This window comes from Mercenaria mercenaria, chromosome 10 (genome assembly GCF_021730395.1).
Source record: "Mercenaria mercenaria strain notata chromosome 10, MADL_Memer_1, whole genome shotgun sequence".
Taxonomy (NCBI): Eukaryota; Metazoa; Mollusca; class Bivalvia; order Venerida; family Veneridae; genus Mercenaria; species Mercenaria mercenaria.
Window position 1 is genome coordinate 14,714,874 of NC_069370.1, and position 9,138 is coordinate 14,724,011.

At 32.2% G+C, this 9,138-nt stretch overlaps 1 long non-coding RNA gene across 1 annotated transcript; it reads right to left on the bottom strand.

Moving 5' to 3' along the window:
* Positions 1-2,730: 2,730 nt before the first annotated feature.
* On the bottom strand, positions 2,731-8,574 carry LOC128559778 (uncharacterized). Its single transcript, XR_008372633.1, has 3 exons — positions 7,242-8,574; positions 6,380-6,593; positions 2,731-5,534 (listed from the first exon to the last, which is right to left on the bottom strand). It is a non-coding gene; the product is annotated as an uncharacterized LOC128559778 (long non-coding RNA).
* Positions 8,575-9,138: the final 564 nt, after the last annotated feature.

The window sequence follows — 9,138 nt, forward strand, 5'->3', positions numbered from 1 at the left end:
TACTGGTAATGCCTTAGTCATTGTGCAAGATTTAATTAGAATAAATTAAATTCTTTTCAGCAAATGCAGCATAACAGCTGCTTATTCTGTATAGACATTGATGAATTGGAATATTGTCTTCAAAAGAAAGTTGTTAAGAATTTCAACCAGATTTTAGAAATAATCAAAAATACTAACTAAAGGGCCATAACATAACATAACTCTTCTGCAAAAACAAAACCTGAACGTAGAGCAGCCGGTTTTTTTCTGGATTATGTTCCAGACTTTCCTTTTCAAAGTCTCCCAATTCCTTTTGTGAAGAATGCTTCCATTTGTTTTGCTCTTTTCTTGTGCCATTTGACATTCCTTCATGCCAGGTGATTTTTCAGCTGCAGTGGTTTCTTCAAAGTAATGATTCAGTTTTCTAAGTTCCTATTTCATCCATGGAATCCTGGTGTTACCTATGAGAAACATAACGTATTACTTTCCTGATCATTCATCGCAACTTTAATGGAAATAATTTAAAACAAGAGCTGTCCATAAGACAGCCTGCTAGATAATTCTCTGTGCTTACTACTAAAGCAATTTCTTGCCAAATGTAGGTAAATATCATGTTGAGCTTCTTCCGAGATATTAGGGATAAATAATAAAAAAAGAAAGACAGAAAATTATTTATTTGCACAATGTCACATTATATATTGGTAGGAAACTACTATTTTGAGTTTCAGGTAAAAGGCATTGAGAGGATATAAAGTATTCAATGTAATTTAACTTTTTACCATACAGTACCAAGTTAAAAAGAGGCATAACTCTGATAAAAGGCAAAACAGAGTTAACACGTTCCATTTGTATTTGACAGTTTCCAAACTGTCAAAACACTTGATTTTTGTAGATATTAAGAAAATAAACACCAGTTCACTTGAAATTTACAAAATTTATTTTCATATTTGATATACAAGTACAAAGAAGGTTTTCGAAATAAGTTAATTTGGCATATAAACAACACAAATTAAAAGGTGAATGACAATTGTTATACGCTGCCTGAATTCTGATAAGCACTATAAGATGAGCAAGCGATGCCAATCCACTTACTGGCTATCTGAATTTGGATTTATAAGCAAAATAAAATGAATAGGCGATTCACTATTTGTATACGAATAAGCGTAGAACCTAACTGATTTTGGATAAAGAGCATTATTTTAAAATTATGGCAAACTCTACCAGCACTATCTGAATTTTGAAAGGTAGTATTTAGACACGCCATGGTCTTATTCACTATCCGAATTCGAATAGGCAATATTAATTGACTATAGAGTGCAAGCTGCAGTATAAAACTAAATTCTGCTAAGCAATGTTTATTGGGCTAGCAATGGCAAATGTCCTATACACTATCTGAAATACCTTTCTTGAAAATAAAACGATCAAGTGATGGCAATCGTCCTACTCGCTATCAGAATTTGGATAAACAAAATAAATGAACAAGCGATGTATAAGCCCCGATTCACTAGCTGAATTCGGATAAGAAGTGTGAGTTTAACCCTTTACCACACAGAACAGAAGCCAAAGTAACCTCTTTTACATAACACTGATAAGTGATAATCAATAATCTATAATCGGTATATGGCTGATAAAGGTGACTGTCTTATCTGAACAGAGGTGTTGGCATTATTTTGTGATTACACACACTTATGTTAAAAATGTCATTATTTTAATATTTTCTGTAAGTTTGACATTATTTTTGTCAATATAAAGTTTATAGCAATTTAAATTCTCTTTCCGATGATACAAAATTTATTGTAGTTTCTCTTTGAGTTTCGAAGATATAAAGTGTTAAAGTACGGGAATATATATTTTTAGGCATAAAATTCTGTTTTGGATTACTTTCACATTGAAATTCATATACAATTTCATTTCAAAATGATGTTTGAAAGTTTGATTTATCTTCCGAATCGGAATCAGTAAGTATTTATATAAAAAAACAACCATCAAACTGAATAACACTACAAAAATAACGGATCGTAAAATTTCTGAAAGTGCAAAAAGATCGCTGAGATCGAGACTCGTAACCGACTACAGTATTCTTGTGCTAAAAATTAAAATATTTTTAGGATAATATTACGTAATATTTTGATGATCAAACGTCGGTACATCACGGGTGACTTCCGCTGCAATTAACTCTTGGGGTGTCATAAAATATTTGAAAGCATCGGTCCTTCTGTTTTGATTAACACTTCCCGTTATGTAAGGCCATAAATTCCAAGCCATCGTATACACAAATTGTTGTTTAGGGGAAATCTGCATGTATCACGCGTGACCTTCATGACCTAACACATTTAAAAATACTTTGATGTTAAATGGTCGTTATTTTTAGAACGAGGAAAGCCCGCGAACCGGCCAGTTGCAAGCAGTTTTCTCAGTAATTTTCCATGACGTAGCGTCGTGCACATGTAGGAAATTTCTTTGCAAAGTACTCGATAAATTTAAATAGTAACCACATGATCTTGTACGTAAATAATGATGACGAAATCCCATATTTTGAGTTAGTAAACATCCGGAATTTGTTTCTTTAGGAAAAGAACGAAAATAAAGCGATTGATTATGAGACACGGGATAAAACGATTCTGTTCAAATGGCCGTTAATCGGTATAATACGTTTCTATCGGGGAACCGATAGACACGGGTCAATACGTTTCTGTTTGGTAATCGATAGATACGGTGATAAACGTTTCGGTGTGGGAAAGGGTTAAACGAAGGCCAACTCTACATATTTAGATTATGAACCCATTCGCTATCTGAATTCAGCTAAGAAAAATCAATAAACCATCGTATGCAAACTCCAATACGCTATTCCACATGGGCCGGAAACCACAAACGTACTTTACGCTCTCTTAGATTACATATTACATAACATACAAACTAAATTGAACCATCTATGACTAAGATCCGATTCACTATTTATTTAGTGGTACGTATTCGTACCTCCAGAATCTAATACTAGATATACGGATCAGTCCCTCTCCTCAAACTGTTACGGGTGGTATACTGACCTCATTTTTCCAGATATATAGTGTTATTTACATCGTTTACTTTGTTGAAAATAAAATATCAAATACGACTATCAATATTTACATAAAATATGCATTTTAATTGTTTGCAAATACCAGAGTCCATCCGAGTGTGTACATTTCCTTCCGAAACGTAAAGATTCAAGGAACTACAAATGATTCCTGCAAGTTAATTTATTTCAGAATAAGCTGTGATAAAAGACCAACGAGCATTTTAACCCCTTTTAAATTATTGATTTATATATTGAAATTAAGCAAAAAATATATGGTCAAAACAAACTTTACAACATCACAATGCATATTCATGTAAATATTTAGTAATAAATAATCAATTTATTTCAATATATTCTAGTTAAGATAGAATCTTCAAGTGCATAAAAACTTGAATGTACTGCTTATTTAACACTTATAAAATATCTTATATAACGAACAATTTTTATATACAATTATTTATATTAATAGTAAAATGTTTGAATTAACTAATTTCGTCAAAACTCTCACATTAATCATATTGTATTATAAGTAAATTTCCAATGGATGTTCAAGTTCAGTCAGACATGATTTTATTTTTCAATGAGTCAATATGAGCCTAGTGTGAATGTTCGTTCAAATAATATTGTAAACTTAGCAAGAGGAGTCTTGTAAAAGCACCTTTACTATCTGTAAAATAGTTGTTTTGATCTGTCTATGAACAGTTTACATTCCTGTGAAAGTTACGGAAGTTCATTTGCTATTTGAAACATAACACAAGTTTTGGAATTTGCAAGAAACTTATACACAGTAGTAATTTTATGATATCTCAACAAATCATATCCTAATAACAAAATAATTATCAACATGTGTTAAACGGGTCAAATTCGTAAAATGAACATTCTTATATACATATCGAAAGTTACACTGTTCTGCAGCGAATGACAACATTTAAAATTGCACTAACAAATAAGTAATATTAAAATACTAATGACACATCAGTTGCTGCGTTGGTTGCATCAAAAGTACATGTACACAAAGCTGATAATTTTTTTTTTTTGTGAATACAACTTATCTTTTTTAATTATATTTCATATTTGGTCAGGCTGGATACATTGGATGAAAATTTTATAAATAATTGTTTTATATCAGTCAGGCCCAAGTCTTCGTAACGTTATGAACGTTTGTCATATTGCATTTATATATTATTCATATGCCAGTGATGGACCATAGTTTGTTTTCTAATAGTGTATAATATTAAAGGGCTCGACTACCATGTTCCTCCAGAGGATAAATACTGTAAGATTTATTTACATTGGACAAGTGAAATTATGTTCTCTGCAAGTCCCTTTTATAACAGAGATAAAGTTAACAATGGTTGCGTACATGTCAAGAAGTCTTTGTTAGACAAGAACCATCTCTTATCCTAGTGGTCTTGCATAAAGTGACAGAAAAAACATGGTAAACAATTATAAGGCTTTTTTTTTTTCTAAAAGAGCCGAGAAAACGTTTCTGGTTTAAAATAGCTGAAATTAGTAGCTTGCCTCAATGTTCTTGTGACATAAATCTTAATTGTGCCATTTAAATGAATTAATACTGTAAAACATGTACTAATCATTTGAGACAATGTGGCCGCTAACAGATTTATTCTTTGTCAGTAAATGGAATTTAAAATTTTTCGTGATAATTAAAGCAGCATGCCTCAAGATTTGGTTAAAAAAAAATTTCTTTCAGATTGAAGTTTTGGTCATATAATGACCATTAGAATATGAATTTTTGTTTCTAAAATATTTTTAGAATTCTAAATCAAGAAAAAAAGATGACCGTGTAGGGAATCGAACCCCGGACCGCCGCGGCAATAGACATTTTCCCGTCATCGTAACCAATAGCGCTATAGCTGAAGTAGGGAATAATTACTTCCAAATATAGATACTTATAATTGAGACAGTTCACCTCAAGTAAAAACGTGACAAACGCTTTTCGATTTTCTTCGTAAAAAAGTAGTAAAAACAGAAAATTCTCATGTGTTTCCGTAACATAAAGTTTGTCAGTAATTAAGGTTTAAAGCCTTCTTAAGAAATACATGCATAGCATTTATTTCAAGATATCTAAAAAAAAAAGCATATTTGTTGTCGAACGATCTGGAGGCATGTCACTTTAAATGGTTAGTTCATATCAAAGTACCGCATTACTTTATTGCCACGTTTTACAAAATGATCAGTATTCGAGAGAGATTTATTCATTATATAGCTACGCAAAATATTTTGCTCTTATTTTTCTGGGAAGTGACGAGTCTCTATTTAAATCAAAAGTTCCCGGGTAGCATTCTTCTATTCGCACCCTCTCCTTTTGCCCAGTGCGGAAGTACTTCCTTCCCCGCTCCTGCAGTTCTTCTAACGTCAACATTCCGTCGTGAACACTTTCGATCTGGCCTATTCTTTTTAACCTGGTATGGTTAAAAACAACATGCTCACCCTCCATATATCGCCTTCTGTCCCCGTGGATGTTGCTCGAATATACCTGAATATAAAGAAAAAAGACATTCTAAATACCACTATTGCCGAAATTACACTTTATTCAATAGTTCAACAAAAGGTAAATTTATACACAGAATACCAAACAATATGCCACTGCAGTTATTACTTAGAATGACTGTTTATATCACGTTTATATCGCATTAATTGCTCAATAAACCTTTTTGACTCTGCCGTTTCCGTTTCCCCTATTTTAGCTTTGCTTAAAGGCAAACATCATACTATCCATTTCTTCATTTTCGTTATTTTGAAGTTCGACTATATTTACCGGTCCAGCTACTTTATTACTCACACACAAACAGTGCACACTGTATAATCGTACAAGACAAGCGTAAGGTTGGCAACTTTTTTTTTTTTTTCAAAATTTATTCTATCAAAGTTTACGCAGCTTTTCGAAAGTGCCATAATAAACTTGAATGATCTTAAGCTTTCTTGAGATGATATTCTGTAAGATGATTTAATTCGACACATTTGAAAAAAAAACTGAAGTTAGTAACAACTTACGGAAGAGAAGTTAATAACCTTCATTAGAGTAATATCCTAATGGGCGTTTCTAGGATCAATCTTCAGTAAACTTTCTCAACAGACTAACAATGACAGACAATTCTACAAGTCTACAATTCAGGAAATAAATTGTCCGAAAAGAAATGTAATCAAACAACGCAATAACATAATGCGTTTATTCCCGATATTTCCCTCTTAAATCATTTTAAGACTTAAAGATTTATTGCTAAGTGTTGACTTGCATACAACGTGTTTCTTCTTTTCAGTTCCCGATGCGGAGACTAAAATCTTGAGTTTGAGTTCCTGTAAATAAAATCCATTATTTACCTGTTTATACTGATGACGCTTCTCCTTATACAGTCTCAGAATATCTGCCTCTTTTTCTGTCAGTGTGGATGAATATGTAATATTTTGACACGGCCTCAAATTATGCAACGGCCATGTCTCTGTCTCGATGGTGGCTGTCTTTTCAAAGAATATATTCCATTCACGGACATGCTCTTCAGTAAAATGCGCCAAGCTGAAGTCTTTTTCGAGAGATCTTAAATGATAACATTGAACACTATCTTTGAAAGGTGCAGGAAACAGTAACTCCAGATTTACAAGTTTCGTATACCAATCTAGTGATTAGTTAAAATTTATACTTTGCATTAAGTAGCATGCATCTGAACCTTATTCTCTCCTGCAAAATCCAATCACCACGTCTTTCTCACTTTTACACAGTTCCGTTAAAATCAATTGTAACACTTAAATAATCATTTTACTCTCTAGAGCACAGTTTAAATATAAACTTTATATGTTATGTATCAGTTAAGGTCTTTGAAATTCTGAAAATAAAAGTTTTTGTCATGTATTGGTAAATTAAAGCAGCGTATGCAACGTTTCATTATGACACACATACACTTAAAATTGTCAATACGGTAAAGAAACACAACGCACTAAATGTGCTTGTACAGTTTTCACATGTTATGTATCAGTTAAGGTCTTTGAAATTCTGAAAATAAAAGTTTTTGTCATGTATTGGTAAATTAAAGCAGCGTATGCAACGTTTCATTATGACACACATACACTTAAAATTGTCAATACGGTAAAGAAACACAACGCACTAAATGTGCTTGTACAGTTTTCACATTTCAAAGGTTTTGTAATATTGTATTTTATACTGATAACACGAGTGATGTGATGTTACCTTCTAAGGTCTTGTAAATCGACTGCATCATAATTTTGCCGAACAATTTCAGGCTCTCCTTCAGGAAGTTGTTGTTCTGCAGTACATGTCAAAAGAAGAGGTTATCAGGAAATAATATCCACAGAAGGTTAATATCATTTAACGTGTTGTATTTTAGCTAATTATTTCAGGAAAAAAAAACGGATCGTCCAATCATATGGTTTACTTTATATTTTAAAGCTATAATAGGATAAGTACAATTATTAATGATTTAGGGTATCTTTTTCATTGTAAGATAGCTCAATTTGCATGAAAACGAGTATAGAACATTAGAATGAAATGTATCATTATGTTTTTCAATCCACCGCAATGAAAGAGAGACGTGCACGTAAAACAAATGATTTTATCATTCATTTCTAATGACCTGCAATCAATTAAGTTCGCTGCAAATTAAGTCTCGATTAGTGAAAGTATTGATTAAAACATAATTAAAAAATCTTTTCATTGATTGTTGTATATGGGATTCCGTATTAATTTAGTAAAAGCTTAATATTCATAAAGATATCACAAAATTTAATAAGTTCATGGATATCCCACATCACAGATGTCTCTTATTCATCATGAAAAACAGAGCAGACTACACAAATCAAAAATTAAATTAATATGAATACGGTACTCCATAGTTTTTTGGGTTTTTTTTTTGTCGTCTGCTGGTTTGTTTGAGATTGTCAATGGCTTTTGAATAATGTATGTGCATATCTACTTCGAGACGTCTCTTCTCAGACGTTTTTCAAGTCGTTGAGATTAGATGACATATATAACTGTAGCAAAAGCACCATAACTGCAGAAAATTAAATGCTTTAATGGCAGAAGCTGTAGAAGTTATACCTATATAATTTCGGGTAAGTAACATTGTGGATCTGGTTGACATAACGTCGCCATATGACCTATAATTGTGTCGGTGCGACGTTAACCCTTTACCACACAGAACAGAAGCCAAAGTAACCTCTTTTACATAACACTGATAAGTGATAATCAATAATCTATAATCGGTATATGGCTGATAAAGGTGACTGTCTTATCTGAACAGAGGTGTTGGCATTATTTTGTGATTACACACACTTATGTTAAAAATGTCATTATTTTAATATTTTCTGTAAGTTTGACATTATTTTTGTCAATATAAAGTTTATAGCAATTTAAATTCTCTTTCCGATGATACAAAATTTGTTGTAGTTTCTCTTTGAGTTTCGAAGATATAAAGTGTTAAAGTACGGGAATATATATTTTTAGGCATAAAATTCTGTTTTGGATTACTTTCATTGAAATTCATATACAATTTCATTTCAAAATGATGTTTGAAAGTTTGATTTATAGTTAATAGACTTATCTTCCGAATCGGAATCAGTAGATATCTAAGTATTTATATAAAAAAACAACCATCAAACTGAAAAACACTACAAAAATAACGGATCGTAAAATTTCTGAAAGTGCAAAAAGATCGCCGAGATTGAGACTCGTAACCGACTACAGTATTCTTGTGCTAAAAATTAAAATATTTTTAGGATAATATTACGTAATATTTTGATGATCAAACGTCGGTACATCACGGGTGACTTCCGCTGCAATTAACTCTTGGGGTGTCATAAAATATTTGAAAGCCGCGGTCCTTCTGTTTTGATTAACACTTCCCGTTATGTAAGGCCATAGATTCCAAGCCATCGTATACACAAATTGTTGTTTAGGGGAAATCTGCATGTATCACGCGTGACCTTCATGACCTAACACATTTAAAAATACTTTGATGTTAAATGGTTGTTATTTTTAGAACGAGGAAAGCCCGCGAACCGGCCAGTTGCAAGCAGTTTTCTCAGTAATTTTCCATGACGTAGCGTGGTGCACATGTAGGAAATTTCTT